Below are 6,593 nucleotides of genomic sequence, written 5' to 3'. Positions count from 1 at the left end.
CTTAGAGTTTGATAGTTGAATATTTTACCAAATGCTCGAGGGATCTCTAAAATTTAATCAGTTGGTTCTTCTAGGGTCCTGGTTGTGCATATTGTATTTTGGGACCGATTGGTCAATAAGATGGCCGACAGGCAGCTGTCTTGAATTTTTACAGTTGAAATTTGTTACCGCTATTTCTGAAAAAGTTCTGAAGGGATCTCTCTCTCTCAAATCTTGTATGTAGATTCCAGGATCCCCTATGACCCTTAATGTGCATATTCCACTTTGGGACCAATCGGTTAAAAAGATGGCTGACAGGCCACTATCTTGGATTTTGATAGTTGAAATTTGTTACCAACATTTCTGACGGGATCTCAAATTTCATGTTTAGATCCCCTAGTGTAGTAGCCATATTGAAAGGCAGACATCTTTTATTTTGATAGTTAAAAAGTTTAAAACTCACGAGTAAAAGATTCCTCTATTCATTTTCAGACATAAATAATTCCTTAGTGGGTGCCAAAATCCCTCTGAGATATCTTGTTATGTATGACCATGAAATGTTTCTGTCTGAGACTATGAAATATTTCCGTCTGCAACCATGAAATGCTTTCTTCTGGACAATATTGAGGACTACATTAACAATGCCAGCACTTTGAAACAAGAGCTGTCGGAAAACAGCAAAGCTCGCCTATTCAGAAGAAGTTGATGTTCAAGTATTTACTATTTAAACATGGAAATATGACAAATTCACAGACTCAAAAACCCCCTAAAGGGACCCAAATTCGTTGTATAATCACGTTCAGCATCCATACACATTAGGAAAATAAAATCATAAACATTTATGATGACTTAAGCTTAAACAATAGACAAAATAGAAACTTGCTCAAAAAATTTAACATGGTAATATGACAAATTAACAGACTCAAAAAAACCCTAAAGGGCCCCAAACTGGTTGTATTATCACGTTCAGCATCCATACACATTAGGAAAATAAAATCATAAACATTTATGATGACTTAAGCTTAAACAATTGACGAAACAGAAACTTGCTCAAAAACTTTAACGTGAAATGGGACGCCAACGCTGACGCCGGGATGACAACATTAGCTCCCCCTATTCTTCGAATAGGCGAGCTTAAAAAAGACGAACTGTGTCTTCAACCAGTGGAATTTTATAAAAGAAGTTAGTTTTGATTGAATGGTTATCTGTATCCCACATAGAAATAATCAAAATCAATACCTTAAATAGACAAACACAATCTCCCTCAACGCCACCGACCGAACAGATCTAGAGATTTATGTTAGCTAATGTTTGTATATTGATTCTATTTTTTAAAGCCATTTATGAATTACCGTTTGTTTCAAATATAACACAAGATGTTTATCTCCCCGTCACTTTTATTCACACAAGTTTCACATCTTATGATTTATGTACTTTCTTGTTGTGCTTCTTTGCGAACTTCAGGTTCTTCAGAAACTTGGGATCTACCTATCAAAGAGAGAAAAAAAAATGGTACATTATTTTTGTAAGGATTTGATACAGATTTATTATATGAAAATCAATATACATGTATAGACTAAATAGTACATTCTCATTGAATCAAAGAGAGAAAAATAAATAAATGGTAGATTGTATTTGTAAGGATTTGTAAGGACGGATATTATATGAAAATCAGTATAAAGACTTTAAAGTGCTGCCCCACTGAATCGTACAACAAAACTATTTAAATGAGACAACTCTCCGTCAAACTTGTAATAACACTGACTGCATTTGGTGCTCCTATACTAACCAAAATCAGTTATTTTCACTCAGCCAGCAAGAGCCTAGAAAGATGGTTTATTATATATATCTAGGAACACTTACCCCCTTCAACGATGGGTATCGGACAGTCTTAGGACGGTGGATTCCATTCCTGTGCTGTTTGCGGTCTGCAAGGAAGATAACAAAAATCATTTCAGAAATAAATATACTAAATTCACACAACACATGTCAAATATTTATTGTCTTGTTTCATACTCTAACTGCATAGTATATAGCTTATTGTGGATGAATCACATACAGATTTATTTTCAAAATTTGATTTTAACTGTTAAATTGCAAAGTATTGAATACTACATGTGCCGTTTGATTCTACCAAATAACTTTTAAGCAATACATATCTGTTCAGAGTTAGCGTTTATATCGTCCCTATATCCTTAAATTTAGTGAAGTAAATGAAACAGACCTCCTTTTCCCGTTCATCTGAGAAGGGCCCCATTTATGGCAAATATAGCCCAAACCCTGTCTGTTAAATTGTTGGCTCTAACTATTAGCTGTAAACTTTGAATAGATTTTTTTTTCTATAAAACAAATGGTGCGCTCTTTTATGTTATTTATTTTATTTGAAAACGAAATACGCAAAAGCCATTTCCAAATATATCTTACATCAGAAGATGAAATAGGATCAGATAGAAGCTTTAAAGAGGCTCAGAGACCATGGAATACAATATCAGGACATGCTGGTGGTAAACAGAAGCTTGTTGATGTTTACATACTCTCAAGCTCTGCTGGTAGCCTTCAATTACACACCCTATATGATTAATTCATACAACTCCCCTATGGCGTTTAAATGTTTCCAGACAACAGTATATGAAATTTTGAACATGATTTTGACAAATAAAATCTGTGTTTTTCAATTGTTTGTCTTTTCCATTTTTGTTTCAACAACCAATGTCTTTAGCTGGCTGTGGCAGATATAAGAAGTGGAGAGAAGCCTGCAGTACTAAAGCGATGATTAACAGTTTACCTATACAGCCACTGCGTGGATTAGTAATTATAGCCTCATAACTTAATCAGAAATATCAACATTGCTTTAAAATAAAAGATCACTCTTACCAAACATATTGAGAATATTTTTTTCAAATATTCATTGAGAAACAGACATTAACTCCTGACTTTTCCTGAACCAAAATTCAAGACTTTTAAAAGGCATTTTATGCATATTTCATTTTTAAGGTCAACGACCCTACCCCCCCTGAATGTGATTTTATTTAAGTTCTCTTCCTTTTCTTATTTTCCACTTATATATAAAACTAATGACAACCATTGGCTTTGCGTATCTCCCCCCCCCCCTCCCCTGAATCCCTATTCCATGTAATTAAAATTTAATACTCACTCTGGTTGTGACTCGTGTGATTCTTGGACTTGGCCATTGTGTTTAGCTGAACTTACTGCAAAGAGAAAGAAAAAACAGGTAATAAACTTTATCAACCTTTGAATTGTTGCAATATTCATGCTATACTATTGAACCATTATCCTGCTGACTGCAGCATTTCTACAGAAGTTTGCTGGTATCCATGGGCTGGTATATATCTATACAAAATTATTTCAGCAGATCTAGAATAAGTGTTAAAATCAAAGTTAGAAGAATTGAGGACAATAGTTACTAGTGTAAGCAATTCTGTGCATGTGGTAACAGTCATTAAATCAACTTTCATGTAGTTTGTTCAACTTAAAGAGCTTTGCACCTAAAAATCCACTCATTATCTTTGCACTTTTTGAAAAAGTGAAAATGTGCTCAATAAAATGAAATTATTGCAGTCTTGGTCTTTATTTCTATTGAAATTGAAGGCCTCAAAAAGGGGAAGTGGGGCTCATACAGACATGGGCGCTTATTGGGTCGAATACAATAAGTAAAACTTTCAAAGTCACCATTAATAATTCCATTTTAACAGTACTGGGGAAGGAGATCAATGTCATAGTCGCAATGTTCTTTTGTTCATAGAAAAGAAAGAACATATTTTACTTCAGAAAGAGATCACTAAATGTTTGTGATTCTTTTGATAAATGATGGATAGTAACATCAAATTCCTATATAAATCATGTCAATATCCATATTTCTTCTGTTCGTGGAAAAGAAATTACCTATAACGTTTGTGATTGTTTCCACTAACGAATGGATGGCCACTTCCTATTAGTTATCAACCTTCATCTTTCTTTTGTTTGTGGGAAAGAAAGAACCTATTTGTTTGTGATTGTTTTTTCTGATGAATGAATGGTCACTTCCTAAATTAATGTCCATCTTTTTTTGTTTGTGGAAAAAAAAAGAATTTTACATATATCTAGTGAAGAAGCATGATGAAAGCAAGCCAAATATATTTGGAACATTTATTGGTGTAGTCTCCTTCAAAACTATTGATCAGCAGTGTTGGTTTACAGTCCATGAATATGTATACCCCGTATCCTATAACGCTGATCTACACGAGTGTATGTGTGCATGAACAGCCTGTGTGATGAAACAAAAGATCTAGTTTCGAGATAATATCGCAGCAATTTGTTTCTGTATCACACTGACAGTAAAGGACAGATCCTCAAGTCGGATCACACATGCCACATCAATTCCATATATTGGAAATGACAAGCTCCTGGTAGACCTCTTAAATAGTCAGAAGGATATCTTAGCTGGGAATTGACAACAATTGTTAATCTGAGAACACCAGTTCTAAGACATTATATGTTACCAGAGGTAATTCAATCCTATGTTTTTGTGTCAGACTTACAAGCTTTGTCAGTGCAAATGTTAATGTATTCATCCAGTTTTCAGTTGTCTATGTTCTTACTAATGGCTGATGACTTTAATTTCAGTTAACCGAAATGCCATTATGGGAACAATAACCTGGGATTCAAGGGAAACCTAACATTAAAAGATTGAAAAATATCATTCCCGAATGTACCAACTTATTGTTTTCATGTCTAAAGCCATGTCACATCAATAAATTTCACAATTTAGATTAAGATCGATGGTTCTACTATACATGTGCTCGTGATTTTAGAAACATCAATTAATTCTACAATTTAAATCATGATCAATGGTTACACTGTACTTGAACTTGCATGTGAAAATTAGTAGGTTGACAATAACTTTAAAGATAATTTTGAAGAAAAAAACTTGGTCAAGTTGCCTCCACATATCAAAATACAGAAGAAATCCCTCTTGTACCGTAGTACAGAGATTAACTCATCCACCTCTGAAGCCACAACTAAATCAAAGTACACATACCTAAATCAAGGATCCAGATATGTTTACAGCTAGTTAGGTCATAGTGTATACTGGATATGACAGATAAACTGTTATTTCGGTTAACATGACCAATCTAAAATTGCCTGTCACCAAAATTGGGTACATATGTCTAATGTACATGGCATATTTCTATTATGGTAATGATAAAAGTTCAATGATAATGGTGTACATGCTAGCCAATCCTATAGCAGGTGTCAGAAGAACATTTACATGTCCACATTAAGAATGATACAAGTGTCACCATCACCTTATAGAATTGACTAAGTCTCACTTATTACCGTAGTCGTGTATGGCTAAGACATGTTGATCAAGTTGCTTTGGAGGAAGTTCCATTAATGTACTTAATAAGTGAAAATTTTCTCTAAACTATAAAGTCTGTAAGGCAATGCCTTATCATCAATATAATAGCTATGCTGAGGCCACGATCATTAAATGACAATTTACTTTTCAGAACTAGAACTATCATCCAGGAGGTCAACATGTATCCCCCACCCACCTGTAATAAAGGGATATCACTTGTGACAGTAGAGGTATCTTGTTCAGATATACGCATCCATAATACTGAATAAGGATTTCCACCAAGTATCATTGAAATCCCTCCAGTAATGTAGGAGAAGTAGTTATTTTATTGTTTTTGTAACAATGGAGCATACTCTTTAAACTGCATAAAGAATCATGCTACCAAGTATCGTTGAAATCTCTCTGGTAGTTTAAGAGAAGTAGTTGTTTTATCGTTTTGTAACAAAGTAACAATTGGGCATACTCTCTACACTATATATAAGGATTATTGCCACCAAGTATCATTGAAAATCTCTCCATTAGTTCAGAAGGAATAGTCTATAGACCATTTTGTAACAAAGGGGCATAACGCATAAGTCGGACCACCTTAACCATTCTGCCACTGCCACATCCAAGCTGAAGTACAATTTAACCTGTAGATTTGGAGCATGTGTATCAGTTTTACTACCTCCACGGATCATTAACTTTATGAACAAACATGCCAGGTATACGCAGCTATCACATGGTAGACAACATGTTTCCAGACTATCATATTTTTCGAAAGTATGAAAGAGCCCTCCCTATCACTGCCAATTCTCAAAGATTTTTTTTGTTATGCTATTGACGTCAATTTTGTTTTCAGAATGATAGGATTTAAGTCCATTCTTTTTAAATTAAAACCACCAGTACAAGACTGCCAATTAATTTGTACATCAATACCGATATTGTCAGTCCAACAAAAATACTATCGCATGTTCAGGTGCATATGCCATAATGTCATGAAATAAGAGAAATATCAACCCCGGGAAATCTCCTGTACATGTACATACAAAGATCCAGCTGTGAAACTTAAGTACAAGCAGGGATTGTTTTAATGCTACTGAAACAAGCTATCTCCGATCTGAATGATGTTTCACATGCACATCGTGCAAAGGAGCAAATACATGCATGGAAGGAATGGCTGCAGACAGAAACAAAGCTGTCTTTCAAAACGATGATAAACCTGTCTGTCTAAAGAAATCCTGCTCTCTTTTATACATCTGTCACTATTTCTTTC

The 6,593-nt window shown here is 34.5% G+C and overlaps 1 long non-coding RNA gene across 3 annotated transcripts in view; it reads right to left on the bottom strand.

Annotated features, from left to right (window-relative positions):
- Positions 1-1,358: 1,358 nt before the first annotated feature.
- The window catches only part of LOC138336044 (uncharacterized), a 31,274-nt gene continuing 26,039 nt past the window's right edge, over positions 1,359-6,593 (bottom strand). For all 3 annotated transcript variants that reach the window (XR_011210381.1, XR_011210382.1, XR_011210383.1), the window contains exons 3-5: positions 3,134-3,188; positions 1,843-1,907; positions 1,359-1,467 (exon numbers count right to left, since the gene is read on the bottom strand). This is a non-coding gene — a long non-coding RNA (uncharacterized lncRNA). The remainder of the gene's footprint in view (positions 1,468-1,842; positions 1,908-3,133; positions 3,189-6,593) is intronic.

Source organism: Argopecten irradians, chromosome 12 (genome assembly GCF_041381155.1).
Source record: "Argopecten irradians isolate NY chromosome 12, Ai_NY, whole genome shotgun sequence".
NCBI classification, from domain to species: Eukaryota; Metazoa; Mollusca; class Bivalvia; order Pectinida; family Pectinidae; genus Argopecten; species Argopecten irradians.
The sequence above is the reverse complement of the archived record's forward strand: the minus strand, read 5'-3'. Positions and strand labels throughout refer to the sequence as shown.